This window comes from Rutilus rutilus (genome assembly GCF_951802725.1).
Source record: "Rutilus rutilus genome assembly, chromosome: 11".
Classification (NCBI taxonomy): Eukaryota; Metazoa; Chordata; class Actinopteri; order Cypriniformes; family Leuciscidae; genus Rutilus; species Rutilus rutilus.
This window is the reverse complement of record NC_140216.1, coordinates 28,464,665-28,489,927: the sequence shown is the minus strand read 5'-3', so window position 1 is coordinate 28,489,927 and position 25,263 is coordinate 28,464,665. Positions and strand designations below refer to the sequence as shown.

General features: G+C 37.6%; 1 long non-coding RNA gene across 1 annotated transcript; it reads right to left on the bottom strand.

The window, feature by feature from the left end:
- Positions 1-9,013: 9,013 nt before the first annotated feature.
- On the bottom strand, positions 9,014-20,409 carry LOC311299336. The gene is made up of 6 exons (XR_014629106.1): positions 19,944-20,409; positions 19,652-19,778; positions 19,417-19,491; positions 19,179-19,288; positions 17,079-17,149; positions 9,014-9,510 (listed from the first exon to the last, which is right to left on the bottom strand). It is a non-coding gene; the product is annotated as an uncharacterized lncRNA (long non-coding RNA).
- Positions 20,410-25,263: the final 4,854 nt, after the last annotated feature.

Below are 25,263 nucleotides of genomic sequence, written 5' to 3'. Positions count from 1 at the left end.
CGACTAGAAGTCTTTTTACAGGTAGTGAATATAATTTTTTTTTTTCTAAATATGAAAACAAAAAAATATACTTCTAAATCAAAAGCAAATCATCCTATTGTTTTTTCAATGAATCAACCTAACTAATCAATCTGCATAGTTCAATATGAATTAAGAATGATTTTAAAAAATCCTTATTCAATAATGACATTTCAGTCAAAAAATGACTTGAAAGGTCATGGAAAAGTCCTGTACTGTAGAAAAAAATAATCAGTATTGATAATGCATAGAAAAAAACACCAATAGTAAAATTTATGAATAACTATTTGAATAATAATGATTCTTTCGTCAAGTTAATTAACTGTTGGCTGTTCACGGGTGCCAATTAATATAGAATGTGCGTGCGGCACAGTCACAGGTGCAGGTCGTCCAATCAGAAACAAAATTATTTGTAACATGTAACAGACCCCATAACAGACCTTGCATTTACTTCAGTTTTAGTAAGGTCACAGCTTGCGCACGTCCGACTCGTAATCCTACGTTTTTTTCAGCCTGCTCATTGACTGCAGCATTGTTTCAGCTCGGGCCAACTTCTGCAGGCTACAGATGAAAACTATCGATTTAAAGTCAGTTTACTGTGGATTTCATTTGTTTGGAAGAGCGAGAGCTGTTAATGCATGGTAATATCACCATAAACAGGAAACGCTACCTATCCCTGCACGTCTTAACCTCGTTTCACTACTGATCCGGTGACTCTAATGGCAGCGGAGAGTTAATCTGAGAAATATGTCCATGAATCAAAAGCAGATTGATCGGCTCCTTCATTTCGAGCAACATATTACAAGGGCACGTCGAGCCGGTATACGTTTCAGTTCCAGATTAACTACCTTTTTAAAAGGTGGAACCGCGGTCCGTCTCTCCAGGGTAAACCAGAAGAATGGCGAAAGGACAAATGAATTCTAGTAACCTTGATATTCTGCCGGATTCACGAAAAATACACTTACATTCCTAGCATTTATTCCTCGCACCCACCCACCCACCCACCCTCTCGCTCTCTTTCACGCACACACATACACGTCCACAAGCACGATTCTGGCCCGCGTTCGCACCTTGCACGTTTTCATTATGCGAGGCTAAGTGGGCGGCACGCTAGTCCTCCCCCTCATGCTCGCTGCCATCTTTATATGATATTTTGGGTAATAATCACTGCTATCAGGCCATCCTCTCTCTCTTTGTTTCATTTCCTGTTCATCGGCAGGCACGCCGCCTCTCTCCGCTCATCCCTCTTCTCAGCTTTGTGTAGCGCAGGGCCTTTACAATAGAGAGGCGAGGCAGAGGAGGCGTGCGGTTGGCACAGCGTGTCATTAACTCTTTACTGTTGCTGGAGAGCCAGACAGCAATCTGACTTACTGCACACGATTACACCAGGCCCCTCTCCACAGCCTAACAGTATTTATTAACATGTCCCTCCCTGTCACCTATCAACAGGTACTTAAAGGCCTTTCACCTCGTGGAGCACTTAGCTGTGAGAGGAACACCTGTGTTAATGTGTCACTCCCAAGCTATTTCTGTGAGTTAAAAGGCAGCTATTGTGCCGAATGATAGCGCACGACCCATCTGTAACAATGGAGAAAAGCAGGTGTACGAGCCTTTGCTATGAAAGACTAACAAAACTAGTTAAAGTAAGAAATAATAGATAATTGTTTCATTTACTGGATTTAAATGGTGTTGTGAAATGCAAGGCGATCAACTGAAACTTCAGGCTCTGAAGTGCCACTCTTTAGCCTATCGCATCATAAAACCAACATGGAGGGGTTTATTTTGCTATAACGACTAATATCACAAATTAATCAATAAGTGGATTCAACTCTTTACAATAAGGTCTCATTATGCATGAACTAATATGAACTAACAATGAGCAATATATTTTTTACAGTACTTGTTAATGTCATATAGGCATAATAAAAATGTTCATGTTCATGTTACTTCACAGTGCATTCAAATGTATTAGTAAATGTTGAGATTGACAGTAGATAAGATTAATAAATGCTGTAGAAGTATAGTTAATTTTTATAACTAATGTAGTCCGTATCTTTTTTTGTGTTCAAAATGTACAAATTGTATATAATAAGCGAGTACATCAAGAATCCATTGTCCAAACAGTGGATATCCTGAATTACTACGGTACACCTATAATAAGTTTATATTCAGACTATTTTAGACTGGTACAGGTCCAGTACCACTGCTGAGAAGCCCAGAACCTGCGTGACTCGTCATAGACATAAACAGAGAGCAGTAGCTCTGGCTACAATGTTCTTCCGCAAGACACATGCAGTTCTGTTTATTAACCACTAGAGCGCAAAAAGTTACGGACTGCAGCTTATTATAAAGTGTTACCGTTTTTTATTATGTGAGAAGAAAGATACTTCAAAATCATTTGAAATTACAGGTAAGAAATTGGTTGCCTGCCACAAATTCAAATAAGGTAAACTATCATTATACAAAACACATGACTGTAGAATGCTGCGATCGACCAATCAGAATCAAGCATTCCAGAGGTGAAAGTCAGTCGCTGTGCAATGCTCAATACCATCCTCACTTTTTTTCTTTTTTTAAAGATACTTTGCATTCAAACTGTAAAAAGGTCATGGAGAGAATCTTTCTCTATTTAATAATAAATGTGTTTATTCATTTATTCTGAATAAATAAGAAGAGCATTGTACTGCTGGGTCATTATCTGATGATTTTTTAATTACCAGTGCTGGAAAATGTCAATAGGTCTAAAACGAGAAGAAATATTTCAAATGTACTTAGGGAATGTATGAGAATCGTTTTGAAATATTTCAGCTGGTCCCACATAGTTTGCCATTTTCACCTTCTTGAGCTGTCAAGATTGCCAACGATAAAACAAATTACTAAACAAACCTTTTGGAAGAGAGAAATCTGACAGACAGGAATTGATTTCCTCTCTGTATCAAATGAACACTTAGATTTAGACATTTTACAGGTATGTTTAACCGCTTTTGAAGAGACACATTCAAACACAAATACATGGATGTACTGTGGGGTCCAAGAGTCTGAGACCACTTGTGAAAAACTTTTTTATTATTATTATTATTTATTTAAAAAGCATTGTACTGCTGGATCATTATCTGATGATTATTTTAAATTACCAGTGCTGGAAAATGTCAAAAGGTCTAAAACAAGAGGACATGGGAATGTATGAGAATTGTTTTGAATTTCAGCTGGTCCCACCTTTGAAAATGGCAAACTATGTGGGAATTTGAATGCTGGATTTCCATGGTCTCAGGCTTTTGGATCCCATTATATTTACTGTCTGCAACAGATGCAACCCACTCTCTTCAGGCTGCGCTCAGTCATTCTATACACCATATAATGCTTAAACGCTTAAACTTGAAAGGTGAAAAGCGAACGAGGCATATTGCGAACAATAAAACACCCTGCCTGCAGACCATAGGTGAATATACATGTCTTGAGAACAAAAAAGCAAAAGATTTTGGTGTGAACGCCAACACCATATTTTGGCATTCTACATGTGTGAATTGTCTGTCCTATCTGCTAGTCTCGAGGGACAACAGGACAGGTGGCCATCATAACCGAAACAGATGCTGAAGAGAAGCAGTGCTGATGAGATTGTCTGGCTACTGAGAGAAAAGGAAAGTGGAGATGAAGTCAGCACTTTTGTTCTACTTCGTACGCGGTCAAGGCCGCCATGTTGAGGCACGTGTAAACTCTCGCTCCCCTGTGAGAAAACGAGAAAAATAGCTCTGGGCAAAATGCACGTTTCTTTTTTCCCTCTTGGAAGAAGGGATTTGTTTTTTTGTCTGTTTAACATATGAGGGTGTTTCTCTAGCATAAAAGGCTGTTTCTGAGAGGAGTTATGAGAGGAGGCAACACTGAATAGACTGTTAGCACCATAAAATGTCTCCTTTGTTTGAATGGAAGGCTAACAACAATGCAAAGCACAACAGAACAAAGTGAGGTATTTTCTCCGTCTGATGAGGAGAGGGATTGTACTGCAAAAAAAAAAGGGAAAAAAAGAGAAGATTTCTATAGCAACGCAGGATTCAGAACCTTAAAGTCTTATTTTCCAGCATACAGCAGAACTTGATTACACAATGAAAGGTGCTAATTTAAGAGATGAATTTACATGCTAACAATCCTTCCATTCAACTATCGCGATTCAGATGATCTATATCTCATTCGAGCCAGGCATCTGAATGGCATGAAACAAAAGAGATACACAATAGTGTATGATGTCGCATAGACTAATGGGATTTATTTTCAAAAGAACAAAAAGCACAGGACCACTCGTTTCAGCATACCGTCATATATGGAAAAAAAGAAAAGGGGCCGGACTACAATATGAAATCGCATTAGGCCTGTCGCGATTATTTACTTTGTGATTATTTTAGATAACTGTGTCCTTTGTATTCAAATTATATACTGCCATCCAAAATATAGGAATTTTAAGCAAACATGCACATCTTATAAATGGCAATGCAATTATTTTTTTTTTACATTCACATATTTACAAATATCTTTGGATGTCACAATGGTAAAACCAACATGCATCACATAGAGCAAGAGATCTGAAGATTTGAAGAAAAGCTATTATCGACAACTCTCCCTTATTGCACAAAGACGGCTCGAAGGTTTAAATGGAACTGGCTTAAAATGTTGTGTGAAAGTTATACATTAGAACAGAAATAAATTACTTATGATGTAAACTTAGGATGAAAAAAAAAACAATTTATTATTATTATTATTATATAAATGTATTATAATTGATCTATTTAATAAAAAAATGTTTTCTAACTAAGTTAATTGATTACTTACTGTTAAATGACTAAACGTAAAAATGTGAATGTAAAAATAATACTTTAATATTTAGGTCGGCAAACTACGGAGCCCCTAAAGAGACATAAAAAAAAGATGTGATGGGAGTAAAAAAAGAATAAGTCAATGCTTTTGCGTTCTCTCGCAAATGTTTTGTGTTCCCCCGAGTAATTTTGTGTTCGCTCACAAAACCTTTGCCTTCCCCTGACAAACTTTGCGTTCACTCGAAAAAGCCTTTGAGCTCTTTGCGAGCGAATGCAAAGTTTCTTGGCGGAAATAAAAGTTTTTGCGAGGGAAAGCAAAGTTTCTCAGGGGAACACAAAAGCATTGATAAATAATTTTCCCTACATCTCTTTTTTTTTTCCTTCACTTATATATTTTTTCCCACCACCATGACCCTTTGGGTGCTCCGTAGCAAACAACAAAAAAGTTACATAACTTTAATATTATATGAAAACTTTTCATTTATTTAGAATATTATGGTACACTGTGCATATATAGTCAAACCAAAATGTATTCAGACAACTTTAACATTTCTCACATTATTACAGTTTATTCTCTATAGTTGTACTATAGAACTATAGAAAATGGTAATAACATGATAAGAACTCAGATCAGTTGATATTTCACTGGTTTTGGCCATCCTTCTGTTAGACTGTCTCACAAATGAATTCGGTTCAATAGCTGTCAGCTGTTAAATTTAAGTACACATAGATAATACCAATTTAGGTCAACCAATTACCAGGCAATGCTTAATTTTGTTCAGTCTGTTGTGTAAAAAGGTCACATTAGCAATAAAAAAAACACTTAAGCAAAACATTGTCAGGTCAAAGTGTCTGAATAATTTTTGCTCCCAAATTTTTATAAATTATACTTTTTATTTTACTGTAGTCCACTGTATGAAGAATTTGAGTATAATATAGTTTACTTTATTTTGCTATGTATATTTACTGCATATATATATATATATATGTTTCCAGTTTGACTCAATTAATTCAGGTGTGTCTAATACAATACAGACATTTTTTGTACGACAATTAAACGCAGGCCAAATTTTCACAATGGCGTCAACCCCCGGGTAAAAATCTAAATGTACGCCGATTTGAGTTCTCCTGCATTGTTTTCTATCAGCATACACTGTTGTTGTGCAGCTTCGCTGGGGTGTAGTAGTCTGTGCTGATGAATTAGGAGAGCTGTTGGCTGGCGTTGGAGAGGAATGCAGCAGAGGTGATGAATATTAGTGTCTTCTCTGGTGTTAAGTTTGAATTAATCATCTCACGGCTGGTGAGCAGAGCCACAGTCCAGCGGCTTTACCACTACGGTCCCACAAAGAGAATGTATTGCATCAGTCCAGCATGGTACACTGCACCACTAAATGTTTGCTTCCCTCCTTTCCTTTTTCGGACAAAAGGAAAGAAACAGCGAAGAATATGGGGGAATCGAGAGAGACGCAGAGGGCCACACAAGAGGAATAGCTTGGAGACGCTCTTCGCAGTTTATCATCTCGCTCCGCTTTCAGAGGATTGTTAGAGGGGAAACTGAGATCAGGAGCCTTCTAGCCATGAATGTCCAATTTGGAGACCGCTGCTTGTACGTACTGATGACTACAAAATACTAGCAGCTGTTCTCACACCATTTCCTCCCTATTGGCTTTTTCCCGCTCACGCTGCTCTTCCCTGTTTCTCTCTCTCCCCTCCAGCACTCTGCGGTGATAGATAGACATATGTCTGCGACACCAAAGTGCCTATCTGGCCCTGGTGTGTCAGCTCACCTTTATCAAAGCATGCACAGGTATATCCAGCTGCCATGGCTCATTACACCACCGCAGCGTGCCTGAAATGTTTGAGCTGCTTCTGTCGCACCCCTCCCTCTACATTCCCCCCCCCCAACCCATCACCCCTGCGCTCTACTAACTTTGTAGCGCCCGAGCTAAAGGAGACAATTGAACGAAGGCCATTAGACAGCGGCGGCGGAAAAATGGGCGCGGGTGAGTGATGGATGTTAGCACAGGCGCTCCGGCTGAGGGCAGGTGATCGGCGCTAACGAGGGAGCCATCAGGCCCGCTTCTGACAGATGGGGACGGGGCGGCTGATATTGGCAGGCGATTGACAGCGAGCGCGGTGATTAGCGTCGCTTAAAGCCCCCGCTACCTCTCACAAACCTGCCCCTCCTGCATGGAGACTGACCGCTGGATGACACCGGCTGATTGTATTGACTGCGGGACAAAAGGACAGAACGGTACAGTTTTCTCTGGGAGAATTTGCACTTTTTATACCTGCCGGATTGTCGCGTCTTATGAATACAAGCTTGTGCATTTCTTTTTTTAAATCTACAACTCCAAAAGTATAAGCAAAAGCTTTTTGTTTTAAATCAAGATTTTAGATAAAAAAAAAAAGAAAAAAAAAAGAAAAAGATATATATATATATATATATCTTTTTCTTTTTTTTTTCTTTTTTTTTCTTTTTTTTTCTATAAAAAAATATAAATATTTATTTATTTTATTTTTATATAAAAAAACTAAAATTTATCTAAAATCTTGATTTAAAACAAAAAGCTTTTGCTTATACTTTTGGAGTTGTAGATTTAAAAAAATAAATGCACAAGCTTATATATTTGTATATATTATATAATAGAAATGTAATTTTTTTCCATCGTCTATTAGAAAATGTATTTTTTTTAACCATGCTGTCATACAAAGAAATTATGAACACATGCAAAAACAAGAGAGTACCAACAAAATATTAATAACTGATTACGTTTTAGTAAAAGTATGTTTTTTCCAGTGAGCCTTTAAAAAATATATATAAAAATATATATACACAAATTGAAAATTAGTATATATATATTTTTTAATACATTTACAAATGTAAAAAAATACCATATATAATCATGTTACATCACAAATTCTGCCAACTACTCAACGTCAACTACTAAACAACTACTAAAGACTGCAAACTTTTTTCTAAATTCCTTCTCAAAATAGGTTCAAAACTCACTTTTCTCTATCTTTCCCATGTATTTCTGCAGTCCATCCTTTACTCCCATGTGCTATTCTACCGAAACTCCTTTACTCAACCAATTATCTATCCATCCATCATCCGCTCTTCAAAATTGTATCAAAACAATGAGGCAATAATGATCTAAGCCCTCTGCTAGTGTGGTGGACCCACTACAATGAGACTGGCGCTAACGTTCATGGCCTGCGGACACGCAGATCTATAATAAATCCTTCAGCGCTAGTGTGCTGTTCCGGAGGAGCTGGTTCACCTTGTTAGGAGCTAACAAACAGCCTTGGGCCTCCTGGTTAGCTGCACAACTCCATTAGTCATCTGATGAAGAGCCCATGTCTGATACCAGCACAACAGCAAGGCAACCACTCCATCTTTACCTGCGAGAGAAGGCTTCAGTTATGGCCGTGCTAAAGCACTTTTCTATGGTAGCATTTCAAATGTACAGTATGAATTAGGGGTGTGACGATACCCTCATGTCACGATTCAATACATATCACGATACTGAACTCACGATACAATATTATTGCGTTACTCCAAGACATATGATAAAAGGATACACTGTAAAAAATAAATACATCCCCAAGTCAAAATTTTCTAGTGACTGGTCACATCTAAATTTTTTAATTAGTCTGACATATTATTTCTCATTGAGCCAATGTTAACAGACTATTGCAACAAGAATTGCACTTGGCTCAATTAAAAATTTAGATGTGACCAGTCACTAGAAAATTTTGACTTGGAGAGGTTAGAATTTTTTTACAGTGTAACAACTGTTGATTTAAATGCTAAATTTGATATTACATTGTGGGTGTAAATAAATAGGCTTGGACTTGGTGCTGATAACCCAACGCAGTCTGGTGACACCAGAATAAAAAGCTGAAAATACAGAATTATTTTAGACGAATATGCTTGCACTCGGTCACTGACTAGATATATTTATAATAATGTAGGCAACTTTTTACTGGTAACATAAGACATTTAGCATTTTAGGACCCACAAAAACTCCACCATTGCATTATTATACATTATATTCAACATTATATATAGTAGCTTAATGTAGTACTGACACTAAAACTCTGAAAACTATATTTTTTTCCTCACAAAGTAATTTTTATTTTGGGTGAATTATGCACAATACATATTGTCACTATCCACCATACATAGTGTTGCATTTTTGTATTGCGATATATTATGACACGATATATTGTTACACCCCTAGTATGAATACATTGCAGGCACTAAAAACTCCAATTAATGCTAAAATCGAAAAACGTCAATCGATTTAACTTTTTATTAGAAGTAGGCTAAGAATAAATCTTTATATTTAAATCTTTATAAATATTTTTTTTGTCGTACTATGGTACAACTTTACTCAGAAAGGGCACGACACTCTGCAAGGCTACAGGCTGGGTTTTATCGAACTGAAGCTCTGGCGCTATTTTGTTGGTCAGTGAATCAGTCTAAACTATTTTAGTTCTGATCTGTGGTGCCTCATAATGAGGCAGATACCTTATTCCGGATATATTTGTCTCTTTTAGTTTGGGGCCAATAGAATGACATTGACTTGGAAACGGCCTCTGAAATGCCAGACATGGAGCCATTTTGGGTTTGGATCAATGGAGTAATCTGGTGCCTTGGAGACTGTGAACTTCCTCTTGCCTGTATGGGTCAAAGGGGAAGACAAACAGGCAAGCATTACATTTTACAACCTACATTTATTTACCCTCTATACATATTACATACACTTATGAGAGAGAACTTGCGTTGTGTGTAGACATCATAATTTCCAATTAAACTCAGTTCAGATTTAATGTTATTGTGGCAATGAGGAAGGAAAAGTGTTTTATTTTATTTTATGTATTGGCTACTAGAAATGTTTTCTGCGTTATTTGATGAGAACTGGTTGCGTTGTTTTAAAGGTAGATCTACAAGACCTTATACTGAATAGATGTATTGGTATTTCTGCTTATAATGTGTTATTAAAGCAATAAGCAATAAAAGGTCATATTAAAATATTACACTTAACCATGGTAAAAATAATAATTAATAATAACTACTTATTCCACCAAGTAATTTTGTGCTTTAGACTAACAAGGTAGTTTTGGTAGCAACTTTAACTTTGCAAAAAAAAAGAGGAATGATTCACAACTGAATTCTTTCAATAACAATTGATAAATTGGCAGAGAAAAAAAGAAAAAAACGATTTTCTCTGTCTTACACTTATACATGTAGTTGTATGACACTTATAGGCCTACATTACTTTGAAGCAAAGCTACACAAGGAATAAATTGTTAAATATAAGAAATGTGTTTGACTATTTGGGACAACATTTGGGGGAATATTGTTAGTCTAGCATGCATTTTTGTTTTTTTTGTAGTTGTTGAAGATTTAGAAGTAATTTACATTTTGTTTTTGTGTCTGTGACTGAAATGTTAGTCAGCTTGCATTTGCTAAATAAAGTTGTTCTTACCAGTGTAGAAGACTATCAGTTTTATAATAATGTTTTATTTATAAAGATGTAATTTATTATATTATTAATTATTCAGATGATCGTTTAACAGGTGCTTTTTGACCAAAGAATCTTACTAGCTGTGCACATGTTAAGCAACAGTCACCTCACGTATTTGTTTTAGAAGAAATACATCTGTAGAAACTGGCTTTAATTAAAATATTGTGTATTTAATCATGTTACATGACATGCTGATGATCATCTATTGCTCAGCTGTGTTTATAGAAACATTCTGTGGGTGGAGACTAAAAGGGCTTTGAGTTTTAGCTTCACCTCTTTTTCTCTCAGGGCTTTAATTGGGATGTGTGCAGGCTGACACTCAAATGCTGCGTGGGTGATTTGAGGCGAAGAGTATGATATCACCTTCCCACAAACACACACTAAGACACGGAGCAAGAGAGTGTGTAGAAGGCTGCAGGCGCTCCAATGGACAGTGAGTCTCATAAATCCAGCTGTGTGTGATTTGTGCTAAAGCATTGTTATGAAACTCGGTTCGTGGAAATAGAGGACAGTGTAGAAAAAAAGGGAGGGGAAAAACGACACAGAAATCAAAGATATCCATCAAATTAACACATCAATGGCTTGATTGTAATCTCCCCGGCACTGCACCGCAAACACTTGCTCTGCCACCGACGGGCACAGAGCTGTGATTTATCAATGCAAAGCTAATAGCATCAATATGAATCTAACTAAAAATCAATATTTCATTACTAAATTGTTGGAGGGAATGAAGAGGGATGAGAGGGGTGGGATGGTTCTCCTGGGTGAGAGCATCTGGAGTTCACTGTGACACGATGAGTGATGCGTGAATCTAAGGGCGCTGGGAGAGGACACACGGAGGACAGCAGGCCGGAGTCGTACCACAGCCATGGTTCTACTCTTATCCTGTGCTAATATATCCGTCATGTCTTTTTGCCATCTTTGCCTCTTTTTCCCATGTATTTTTAAACAGCCATAAAAGCACACAATTCTTTTTTACTGCATTGACCCACATGTAAAATAATGAAGTCATAATTTCACATATATATATATATATATGCCATATACATTCGCACGTGTCTCGTCATAACCTATGGGATTATTATTGTGCCTTTAAAATTGAACGTAAGTTTTCAAGAAATTAATGAGAATATAAACTGAAACTTAATAAAATGTCTTTGAAACCGAAAAAAAAAAATCGCTGGCAAACATTTTGACTTTGTTTTTAATACAATGCATGGTTTCTCTTTTTCTTTCGCTGATCTGTACTTACAAATGCGTTTCCAGAGTTTTCATTTACGCTTCTGAAGTTTTCGTTCGCCATTCAGGCACATAACTCTTGTGGGGGCGGGGCTAACAGTGATGTGTTCTCATTGGCTACTGAGTTTATGATTGACAGATTCTTGACCTGGAAGTGAAGCCGTCAGTGTTGTTTATATTTGAGCGTCTGTAAGCGGCTTCCTATTTAATTTTAGTTAAATAAAGTTAGGAGTTTTGTTTTTTAATTGTATCTGTATTTATCTACTGCTACACTACATGGTAGAGATGAGTTCCTAGAAATAGCACAGACGAATAATATCATCATTATCACCAATCCTCGTTATCAGGATAATGGAGATGCTGGAGACTCGCGGTAAGTCAGTAATTTGTTTTTGTTAAAAAGGTGGAGAGGTATTTGAGAGCTCATTGAGAGCCCACAACATTATACAGCAGTGTTGACTTTATTTAGCCCAATCATTACACAACCTTATCTGCATACAATTACACAGTCTTTCTTCGATTACATAATGTTTGCTTTTTCATAGGCACAAAACCTAACAACATAAGGAGGTTCAGTAATTAATAATATAATTCTTATCATGTGTGACATTTTTAGTAACTTTTATCTAGTTTTATTTAGTAGCCTGAAAATCCTTTTCAAACAGGCTAATAGATACTTTTTTTTTTAAATGAATAGTTTAAGTCTTCAATTTGTTATGTGCACTTTGTATTGTTAGACTAGTATAATACTTCTCCTTTCTCATTTTGCAGGGAGTTGAGCAACTTTTCCATAAACAAAATTATGATGCTGATCCAGAAGATGGAATGGTGTATTACCAGAGATCCACTGTCCCCATTAGACAGGGATCTTACTTTCTTCAGACACATGACACATCACTTTTGAATGACTGGGATCTTGATCTTCAGACACCAGACATAATGCAACTATTTTAATTTCTTTGGAGCTCTAGATTAAAACAAACACAGTTCACAAGTACACAAGAGGTTGCACTTAATTCTTATAAGTCTACAATGATCTTGGATTAACACACAGACAGCATATGAATGTTAAGGGGATAGTCCACCCAAAAATAATAATTCTCTCATCTTTTACTCACCCTCATGCCATCCCAGATGCATACGACTTTCTTTCTTTAGTTAAACATGACTGAAGAGAATCCATCCGGTGAGTTTATATAATGCAAATGAATGGGTATTTAAAAGTTGAAACTTTTAAAACCCCACACAGTGACTGTAATGGGTTATTAATACAACCCCAGTGGATGAATCAATGTCTTCTGAAGTAAAACAATAGATAATAAAAATACTAATAATTTAAACTGTTTTAATCATCACTTCTGACCAACTGTCATACGCACATGGGCTACAATCTACCTGTATATGGATTCACGGAGATGGAATATTTTCTGAAAAATCTTTGTTTATGTTAATAGAAAGAAAGAAAGTCATATAGTACATCTGGGATGGCATGAAGGTGAGTAAAGGATGAGAGAATTTTAATTTTTTGGTTGGAGTATCTGTTTAGACTTGTGTATACTATATAAATGTAATGAATTATTATTATTATTATTATACTTCATTACAATGTACCCAGTCACTGCTTTGTTACATTTACTGTAAAAAGAACTGTTCAAATGATCATTGCATAATTTAAAATATATATGAATTTTACACAAATTTTGTATATTATGTACTATATGTGTATTATGAGAGTACTGAGGTCGGACTGTCACAACATCCAAGACTTTCACTTTCATACTTATGTATAGTGACAATAAAGAATATAATGAAATATCCTTGAAGGTCTGTACCATCTGACAGCAAGACACCATCTGGTTGCAATTTTCATATTGTTTGAATTCTTCAGAATTAAGTGATCATTAATTGTGATGGTGTAAGTGCATGTGCTAACAATGGGTAGCGTGATGGCGAGGGTTGCTAACTTTGATTATCAGGTTAGAGTGAGAGAGACTTTCTTGATGGCTGAAAATATCCCACACATGTATATGACACTAGGGCTCTCTTTAAATTGTTACATCACAATCTAATCAAAGCATAAAAAAAATAACATTTAACATTATCAGGAACAAACAAATATTATCCGAAAGAATTGGACATTATTCATTATTATACGGTATTTTAATGTAGCCTACTACAATTATACCTCTAGACATTCATTCTCTCTCGCGCAGACAAATACTGCTCCTAAAAGCTTATGCTGACATAGTAGCAGTAGAAGATAAATACAGATAAAAAAAGAAAAAGAAAAAGAAAACTCCCAAATTGATATCACTAAAATTAAACAGGAAGCCGCTTACAGACACCCACATATAAACACAACACTGATGTCTTCACTTCCAGGTCAAGAATCTGTCAATCAAAAACTCAGTAGCCAATGAGAACACACAGCGCTGTTAGCCCCGCCCCCACAAGAGTTATGTGCCTGAATGGCGAACGAAAACTTCAGAAGCGTAAATGAAAACTCTGGAAACGCAAACAAAAGAAAGAAGAGAAAACAATTAGTAAAACATGCAGTGTATTAAAAACAAAGTAAAAAAATTTGGTTAAAAAGTTTCAGTTTATATTTTCATTCATTTCTTGAAAAGTTCGCTCAATTTTAAAGGCACAATAATAATCCCATAATAACCGGCTACTTTGATGCGTGTCTGATATGGGAGTGGCATAGGTTATTAGTTGTCACAACGAGTGAAAAAGTTTGACATGGAGCCTCTAAATCTCCAAACTCCGGAGAACCACCCATTTTTTTATATATATATATATATATATAAAAAAAAAAGAGGCAAACAGAGGAGAGTATGCTGGCAAAAAAGAGGATGTGACAGAGCTTGTAATAAAACGAGAAGAAACATTGGCTTGGCTTTTTGGAGATGGTGAGAACCGAGGGAGATAAAAATGTTGTAAAAGCGATGCTGAGATGGCTTTTTTATTACTCAACGATGAGTAAGGTATTTTATTGAACAGATAAAATGCCATTTGTGTCTCTCTAACATTGTAATGCATTATCATTGTAATGTACTTGCTCTAAATGATTGCAGTTTTTTTTTTTTACCATTAGAGGGCCAAAAGTTACATAGCGTACCTTTAACCATATTTGGGGACAAAATTGTACCCAGAAATTTGCTTAACCTGACAAAAACTCCCAAATATTAAAAATAAAGCAAATAGTTCTTAGTTTTTTTTAAATGCAGAAAGCTTTCTGTTATGGTGTGGGTTATTAATAATTATAACTAGCTGCTTATAAAAACATTAGAAGTCTATGCAATGTCCCCATTTTGATTGCTAAGTAAATGTGTATGTGTGTGTGTGTGTGTGTGTCTGTGTGTATATACTGCACAACTTAATTAATTTTGCACTTGTTTACAGAAGTGATGAGTTGTAAAAATACATTATAAATCAATATTTTTTTTCCATTTTGCTTGTTTATAGAAGTTAATAAACAAGTATCATAAATAAACAAAATAAATAAATATATATTATTTATTAATATTTTTCCTATGAATAAATTATATGCATTTATCAGTTAAATAAACATCACATATATATGATGCTTATGTAAAACTTTTTGGGGGGGGGGGTTGGTAAAATATGTGCATTTTTATATGTTTGGGTAGACAGTGCCACACATCAACATATTCAGCATGATTTAAATTTTAAACCATTTTACTAACACTCTCATAAGAAAACATTCCTATTTTGACTTTTATCATGCAACAAAAACATCACTCTGGTGGATTCCATTTTAACCAAGGTTAAACGTTAAAATTGTTATTATAATTGGAATTTAAAAAAACTAATCTGCCTTTATCTGACAACGTTTATTCATCATTTACCAATAAATGAGAATACCAAAATGTGATTGGTCAAGTTGGTCATACATTAATGGTTTATATTTAAGATTCTGTCAGTACTTTGAAATTCTTCATTTCAGTGTACAACAAACATGAAGATCACCCTGATTTCACACATCCTTTTACTTCTCTTGTTCGTTGTTGCTCTACTACAGCATGTTCTACACTCACTGATTGCACCTCAGGATTTTATTTTTTTTCGATATTAAAGCATTTGCAGCCGGAAAAGAAACACTGTTGAATGTTCTCTTTACTGTGTTTTGCTGCGTGCATTTTCTTGTCTGTACCTCTATAATGTGTCAATACAGAAAGATCTGAGACTGGAAGCCCGGCCTTAGAACTCCCCTTTCAATTCAACGCTAACGATCAGACGCTCCAATACACGCACGATTAGCCATAGCATATGAAACGGTAGGCAGAAGCGTCTTTGCCCCTCGTTGCTTCCCTATGAACCATAGCAGCATCTATTTTGGCATTCCTCCACTCTTCAAACGCCAAACATTTAGACTATTTACCATTTAAATGGTCGCCGTTTTTTATCTAGCAGCCTGTGAGAGTGCTTTCGACATGCACAGATTGACATGCCTATGTTTTTAATGCCTCGGGGCAAACCCTCTGGAGTTTAAAACCAACAGACTTTCTGCTAGTGCTGAGAAAACAGCATTTGATCTCTGAAGGAGCAGCAGCCACACTAATGATGATATGCAAGCGCTAGCTAACTTTTCGCAGGGAGGAAGAAGAGAGAGAGAGTGGAAGAAGAAGAAGAAGAAGAAAAAAAAAAAGAAAAGTATGACAACTCCCAAAGGTGAGATCTGTGCCAATGATTTGTTTGCTCTTCCTTGAGGGCTTCAAGAATTCGTTTATTTTTCCTGATATATTTCCATCCTATTAATTCATCTCTTTTTAAGGTCAAGTTTGCACTAATATCTCCAAAATAAATGTCCCAAAAGAGGGATGAATATTGCATTTAGAGAGCGGCGAGTTTTAAGAGACAGCTGTAGGAAGAGGCAGGGACGTGATGTTGAGTTATCCCAGTCGAGATGTTAGCTAGCTAGAGCTGTGATCGGTATTGTATCACACGGGCTACACCAGAGACGAGCCAAACCCCATGCCGACTGCCGTAATTATTAGCTGCAAACGGACTCAGCTTGAGCACTATTAGAGCGGATTAACAAACGTTCCAGCCATAATTATCAAAGGTGCAAAAGCAGGTGTTTAGGAACTGAATTAACAGAGGAGGAACCGCGGCACTGCTGAGAGCACATCAGGAGAGAGCGAGACGCATCAAGATGGAGAAGAAGAAAAAACAAACTTCATTAAAAAAAAAACCTGTAAATTTGTTCTCTGACTTTTTGTCTAATTTTCAGATTGCCGGGACTTGCTCTATTGTCGCCAGTTTTAACACGTGATTAAACAGCACATGGGATGAAGGGATCTGTTGGAAACAAATCATCAGGGGAACGCTTCCGTGTTTCACGGCAGATGTTTGTTCATAGGCGGACTGGAGAAGTGTGGCCGTTTCCCCAAGGACAGGCAGGAAGTGGTGAGGTTTTGGGTGTTAGAAAAAATAGAAAGAAAGCTGCTCTTACCGGTGTTCTGTAAACGGATTCATAATTTGCATTTATTATTCTCGTTCCCTCTCTATCTTTCCATTTCGTCCCTGAGGAAATAACCAGAAAAACAGTTCTAATGACTACAATATGCAGGCTATTACACTTTCTTTAGTAAATTTACAAATCAAATTCCCATCATTGTCAGCAGCGAGGGTGGGGTAACAGACAGTGTTTGAAGTGCAAAAAATTAGGTGTTGTTGCCCCTTGTTTGCAAATATTCATATATGCACACTACGGTCAAATAATTTAGGATTGGTAATATTTTTGGATGACAGAAGCTGCATTTATTGGATCAAAAACATGATCAAAACTTTAATATTGTGAAATATTATTACAATTTAAAATAACCATTTTCTATTTGAATACATTTTAAAATGTCATTTATTCCTGTGACGGCAAAGCTGAATTTTCAGCATCATTACTCCAGGCTTCAGTGTCACATGATCCTTCAGTAATCATGTGGAGATTTGATGCTCAAGAAACATTGCTTATACTTGCAGCAACATACTTCTTTAACTCTGTTGTTTCACTGAAACCTCTTAACTTCAAGCAAAGACAGAAAAGAGAGCCGACAATTAATGAGAGCACAAGACTCGTTCCCGACTAGTATAAGTGCAATCAAATGCTAAGAATGACAATAGGCTGTGTAAATAATATAAAACAAATACGAAAACATACCTATAGTACTTTTAGAGAGCTAAACGAGGGACCTTGACCCCAGGGGCCATCAGGAACACCAGGTCAAAGGAGGCCTTCTGTGCTTAAAGCCCCCTCTCTGCCCTCCTTTGGCAGGTGAACAGACAAGGGCCTCACCCACAGACTGTAGGCTCTTTTACATTCACGCTAAGGGAACGGATGCCCTGATGGATGCCAGTTCACGCACCCTGCAATCATGGGCACACCTGCCTGGGCGTAAACACCAAAACGAGGGTCACCGCATCGAGTCTGATGGGGGTAGGACCCTTGGCTTTACCAAGGCCACAGATCCCAATCTGGCGTATGTATGGACGGCTCTGTCAACAAACGGATCCCCTGTCTTTGCGCAAAAGGAGATGTCGGCTGCTGTCCTCTGCGACTTTAACTGACATGTAAGGAGCTAAAGGGCATAAAACACAGTAGACTGGTGCGGCACCCGCACAAGTATGTCCAAACGCCATAACACGCTGTTTCCAAACGGGTCCTGACCTCTAGCTCTGGGGCAAACAGGCCGGGTTGAAGTTATTCATGTCGAGTCTGTGTCGCCTCCACCATCTTCACTTACACATAAGGAGCGGTGGCTTGTTTACCGCTGCCCTGGCCTCGCCTGCCAGGGACCGTTCTAATCACATTACCAATTTTACATTAGCAATTTTACCTCGTACGTCTCACATAATGGCTGACACGTATCGTAGATCTTGATTTCTGCAGGAAGCGTTTAGAGTGAAGCTTAGTCTCCTGAGATCTAACCATTTGTACCTGACCCTTTTGCAGGGCAACATGATGTATTTTTGTATGTTAAACAGCGGTTTTTGAAAGTCACATGTCGACATGCCTTGACTGACCCCTAGGGGCTGCCATGAGTTGACGTTATATGTGCATTTGTACAGATTTAATGGCTTTATAAGCAATGACCAACTGCGAAAACAAACTTTTCAGATGAAGCTACAGATTTGGACCGCTCCCAACGAGAGGACAAACCGATCATTTTTCCTCTTCAGTGCCTTCCAACATCTCGTTCTTATTTTGGCATCGCACGTCCTCCACTGTGCAGAGTAGAGGAGAGGAAAGGAAAGGAGAGGAGAGGAGGTGAGAGAACGAACACAGGAGAGAAACCGACAGAGAGAGGGAGCGTCTCGAAGCACAATCGATCTTTGTTGAACAAACTCCTAGCAGATGGCGCTGTGTGTTGGTGACACATTGCCACCCACACTGCTGACTGACTCACTGTTTGCCACGTTTGTGATAAATCACTAAGCTCGAACGATACTGTACCATAAACATCATTCGGCTCGACACAAACAAGCTCCGATCTGAACCTTCATTCAATCCGTTTGATGCCTAAGTAAATACATATCAATCAAAATCGTCTTTCCATACCTGAAAATCTTGTAGGTAGGCCTAAATGTATTTGTCTCACAGACAGGGTCATCGCTTGAATTCATGGGCCAAAAATCACAATTGTGTGTGTTTAGTGGGTCGCCCTCGTCCTTTAAGAAATAAAAATAGAAACAAATGAGTCAATTGTTGACATGCAGTAAATGTAGAGCTATACACATTTTTAGAAATGGCATAGCACAGATCTTTTGCTCTGAATTCAGTGAGAAATGTTACTCACCTTTTAGTGAAAAGTCTTCACCAAGACTTTTCTTTTACCAAATTACATTACAGAGATCTGTTCTGAATCTGAATTCTGAGAAGCAGAAAGGCACAATTTCCTCATTCTTGTACAGTATAAAGAGTTTAGATATTAAAGATATGGGCACTTGGGCAGTCACAAATATGATCAAGTTTATATAGTATGTGAAAAACAAATGCACACAGATCACGCAGAAAACAAAAACTTTACTGACCATGTCATGTTCTTGCAGTTACAACAGTTCTGAAACTGATATGCAAGATTAATGGGGTCTTTTTCTTTGGTGTAAACTATGAGAAGCAGAAAATCTCAATTTAGTCTTCATCTGATTTCTTTCTTATCTAGGAGAAAAAAAACAAGTGAAATTAAAGACACTTCATTTGTGATTTTATTTCTTATGAGCAGTCACAAAGACCATAACGTTCATACCGTATGTCAATATAACAATTTAATATCAATTTCACAAAAAAAGAAATAAAAAAACTTAACCTGTAAATTATACTAACCATGGCATGTTCCTTCAGTCCCAACTTTAATTGTCCTTTTGTGTAAAACTTGATTAAAACAATGTTGTCACGACTATATGAAATACAGTACATGTTTAGGGAGGAGAATTTGGGCTGGAGCTGAATGAACAGACTATTCCACAGAGACAGGAAATCTTCAGCGGCTCTATCTCTGATGAGTATCAGCTATTAGCTGCTTTTGGCTGGATATTCTCCTGGGCTCTGCTTCTGCTGAGCGCTGGGCTGCACTGCTCTCTCCTTATCATGCCTGTCCACCTGTCACACTTGGCCCTTCTGTCCACTCCCTGCTGCGTTAACTGTTAAACACACTCACACACACATTACTCACTCATCTAATCAATCACTTGAGAACGCAAGCCTTTTGCATGTATGAAAAAACGCACATGGTGGCGCACACACACAGTATACCCACCTAACTGTGCCATGTGCCCCCTTGAATTAGTGAGCCAAGTGGATCTTGAATGTGACTTATGTCTAATAAACGATATAAGTACTATATATGTGTGTGTGTGTGTGTGTGTGTGTATGCCCCTTGAATTAGTGAGCCAAGTGGATCTTGACTTATGTCTAATAAATGATATAAGTACTAATATATATATATATATATATATATATATATATATATAGAGAGAGAGAGAGAGAGAGAGAGAGAGAGAGAGAGAGAGAGAGAGAGAAATTCTATATCATGTACATGAAATAAAAATAATAATTTGATAGGCCTGTCACCTTACATAGATCATGCGGTTTGGAGAAGAGATGTATAATATAATATAATATTGTTTTAATTATGAAATGTTGAAATTATTAAATAATGTTCACACAACTTCATGGTGGAAATCTTTGTTTTAACTCTCAATCAGTCAGATTTTTTCACCGGTAAACTTCATTTTAAAACATTAACTTTTAAATTTTCAATAAATAAATAAATTAATTAATTAACGTAAATTTTTGTAAAAAAAATAGGGTACCACAAGATTTTCTATTACAATTCAGTGAACTGTCACTGGTGCTCCCTCGAAAAAAAAAAGGTACATGATGCCCAGCATAAAGGTCTTTAGCATCCTCAAGGAAGCAGAAAGAAAAAAAAATAACAGTCAAAGACTTGTGCACATGCACTAATATGAATAATCACTCAAATTAATGCGTATAACACTTAAAAACTCAGTCCGACATTCACCAGCCAAAGGTCATCTCACAAAGGCCCAGTGGACACAGACTGTGTGCCAAGCTGACACGTTTATTCTTGCATTTCAAATGCTCTATCAAAAGGCAGAGCGAAGCAGGAAACCTCTAGACTCTTGCCTTGACAGAGTTAAAACTGCAGGTCGCCCTCATGCGATCGCAGAGACTAGAACTGCTGTGACAGGTTTTCTCCTCGCACTCTTTCTCTGTACTGTTCCATAAAAGCTCACGCGCTTTGACGCTAATGTTTTTCCGAAACCCTCCCTTAACGACGCTGAAATAAAGTCCTTCCCCTGAGGAGACACTGGCATTAGAGTCAAGCCAAGTCGCGATAGTGCCACCACCGCGGCACCGGTTTATTCGCGAGCGCTCGCTGCCGCTATTGACTCGGCGGATTAGCGCGCAGCACATGAGCCCCCCTCGGCCCCCACCGCCAGGATCCGCGAGAACAGAATGGGGTCAGAGGCGCGTTAGGACAGAACACACTTAGATGCACCAGATTAGATTATTTGAAGCCCTTTACTGAGCTCTCGTCCTGACAACAAATATCCCCGGGCCCCTCGGAGATGGTCACTGGGCGACTGCTCGCGACGTGGCAAAAACAATGTGTTGATTTTGATCTAGCGTGGAGCCGCTCCCTCTGTCCATAGCGGTTATGTAAATAAACGTGTCATTCGAGAGGTTAAAGCTAATTTCAGACCCTCCGTTTTAGATTATGTCAAAGAAAGAGGAGCAGAAAAACACGTTCGTGACCTTTCAGCTAAGGCTGTCTGTGTGGCTAATTTACAAGTGCTGTGTTAAAGTCCGGGGTCAGGCGTTTTAAATGGCTGGGCATTCTTTCCATTGCCAATTTCATTAAAAAAGCATTGTGGGCTTCAGGACTTGCAACTCTCCAGATCTGACCTCTACATCACGGAGGCATGCTCTGTTAAATTAGTCTGATGTGTTGCCCTGAGCGCATGTAGCATTTAGTCTATTGTCCACTTTCACCTCACAGCTCTCGCCTTTAACCCTTTGCATTTAATAACGTGTTCCTAATGGAAATCTACATCTCGGGAATGACGGACTGGGTCGCTGCGAGAGAGAGCAGCGTTTCGAATCCAGCGCCGGCCAAATGTGGGGTTTTGTCTTCCCTTTAATCTCCTCATCCATCCTTTCACTCCTTTTTTCCCCCCTTCTTTGTTGTTCTCATCAGAAAGCGAGATTTGCATTGCTCTTCGGTGTCCTATCCTATCTCTTTTGTTCTCGCTCTCTCTCCTGATTTGACTGGATTGTGGAAGAGAGATGATTGTGTAGCCTCAGGTAAGATTTTGTAGCTTTACATATCAAAGTCACTAAATATCTTTTTCTCTCACACACGGGCGTAAAGGGAGGGGGCTTGTCGAGGGGGGGAAAGTTCCAAGCCAAGTTTTTTTACGGGGGATTGTTTGCTTTAGCGTATGAGAAGAACAAATCCAGCGAAACAAAAGGGATTACGGAGCAGTGTCGCTGTTGTGTTATTTATCTATTCCGCTTCTTTTCTTTTTTTCCAGGGCGATGCGTCAATGTCAGGAGAATCAACGTGCAGGCGTTCGGTAAACACGGGAAACTAAACAAGGTGTTTGCAAATGGCAGAAAATGGGGCTGATCTCTCAACTCTTCCTCTTTTGTGCGCTAACATCGCTGTCTTTCCTTCTAACTCCCGAGGAAAATACATAGCCGGCGTGATTTATCATCTATACATAATGTAATACTGCATGAGCTTTCAAGATTAAACTATTAAATACTCACATCTAATAAAATATCTATACGATTTGAGATTAATATTCAATATTGAGAATCAATCAACAAACAATGTTCTTTGAATAAATTTTTCAAGAGCCTTAGAGCTCAAGTGAAGAATGAAAAGCCAGATGGATGTACAAATTTAAAAGATCAGATATAAAAGAGTAACGTTTTAGATTTTAGTACAGAACACAAATGGTTTCTGTATCTATCTTCGACAAAGAAATACACGCAACACTTCATATGCTAAAAGCATTTCCTTTTAACAATTTTAGGCTGCTTTAATCCCAACTGCAGCTGTTTATTTTCAGACCCTGGGGACTTGTTTGTGATGTAAAGATTGTGAGGGCTACGAGACATAATGCTATTGATTTGCTTGCGAATCGTGTGGACAGCGACCATGCCGCAATCTGGGGCAACGTCAGAGCATGTGTGCGTACCACATCAGAGCTCTGCAGAGAGGACATGACAACGTTTTGATACGGTCATCATGTTCTCATGCCTGATGCCCTGTAATTCCTCTCTGACAGAGCCGAGACATAATAGGATCCATATGGGGCTGCTGGAGACCGCTAGATCAGCACCATAGATAGACGGGACCAGGAAAGGTCCATCAGCACGACTCCATCAAACCAGTATCAGCGTCATGCCCGCGGCCCACCCCCAGTCTATTCACTGACCGCCTGATGCATATTTCACACAAAAAAGCAAGCACTTTCTCAAACTGACAAGCTATAATGTGATGGGCTGGAGTCAACGTGCACAAGTCGGCCGGAAAACAAAGTTGTGCTTACAAGCAGTAATAAATATATATAATAATATATTGTAAATAATATTTTAATGTACTTAAAAATTTTATATCACACTTCTTGCAATTAAGTGTCTATATATAATGCAATATAATCATACTGTAATATATATAAAATACATTATAGTTTATGAAATTACAGAGTATGAATAGTTCTCAAAAGCACATACACTGTTTTATGTCACTTCTGATTGTGAAAATAGAATAGTATAATAGTGAAATATGCCTAAAGTAGTGATATGTAGTTAGTGATATAATCTCTGGAACTATAGTTTGTCTTTGTACCTTTAAAAATAATAATATAATTATTATATTATAGTGTAACATAATATATAACATAATAAATACTGTATAATATAATATAATATAATATAATATAATATAATATAATATAATATAATATAATATAATATAATATAATATAATATAATATAATATAATATAATATAATAACCCTACAGAGAACAAGTGATTATTTTACTGCTCCCAATCAGAGTCAGAGCCTCCTCAATCATTATATTGGTCCACAATAGATGGACAATATAATAATATTATAGTGTCATATACCTCAAACCGCTTGTTCTCTGTATGATAATTATATTATATAATATTCTTATTATATGTTATATATTATTTATATTATTATTTTTAAAGGTACAAAGACAAACTCTATAGTTCCAGGGATTATAATGTTAAAATGTCTGTGGTCTCCCACTGTTTTAAAATCAGTTAAGATTTGAAAATCGTCTAATGTGTGCCAAGCCTTAAAGGTAAAAATATGATAAAGGAATATGTCTCATGAGCTTCATGAGCAAAAGTTCATGAGCTATTGAAAACTATCGATTTCATAATCTCTGTGTATATTAAAGTGCCAAAAACTCCAACTGCAACTGCAAATGCATCTGTATCTGTGGCCCATAAAAAGTCACTTGGATGTGCCTCTCAGCCCTAACAAATTAGCCTGAGACTTACGATGGAGAAAAGCATGGTGAGAAAAAGAAGAAAGAGGGAACGTCTGGTTGCTGTCTTGTTCATGTCACTCCGAGAATGTCAGTGCTCGGCATGCCGGGATGTGTAGTCCCCTGGGCCCGCGCGGGGCGCGTGTAGCTTCTAATTGGACCTGTTAGGGTCAGCAATTAGTGTACAGCCATCAAGAACTGCACGACAGCTTCTCCTTTCATGCTACTTCCAGTCCCTCAGTGAAGACTGAGACATATCCAGAAGGTCTAAAGAGAGAAAGAGTATATGAATCCAGAACAACACATGGAGTTTGGAAGAGTAGGACAGCTGCAGGCTTTTTGTGTGTTTGTGTGTGTGTGTGTGTGTGTGCGTGTTTGTGTTTGTGATAGAGGGACAGAACTTAATGGGATGTGTTCGTTGCCCAAGGCTCAAAGAGTTGAATCCATCTGTTATTTTTTTGGATGCTTGAACCAACTGCGGCTCCTCTAACAAAGGCCACTTTGTAGAACTGTCTTTTTCTTGAACTACAGCCGCTGCTGCAACACTGTGCTCCCTTTGTTAAACACACAATGATTAATCTAGCAA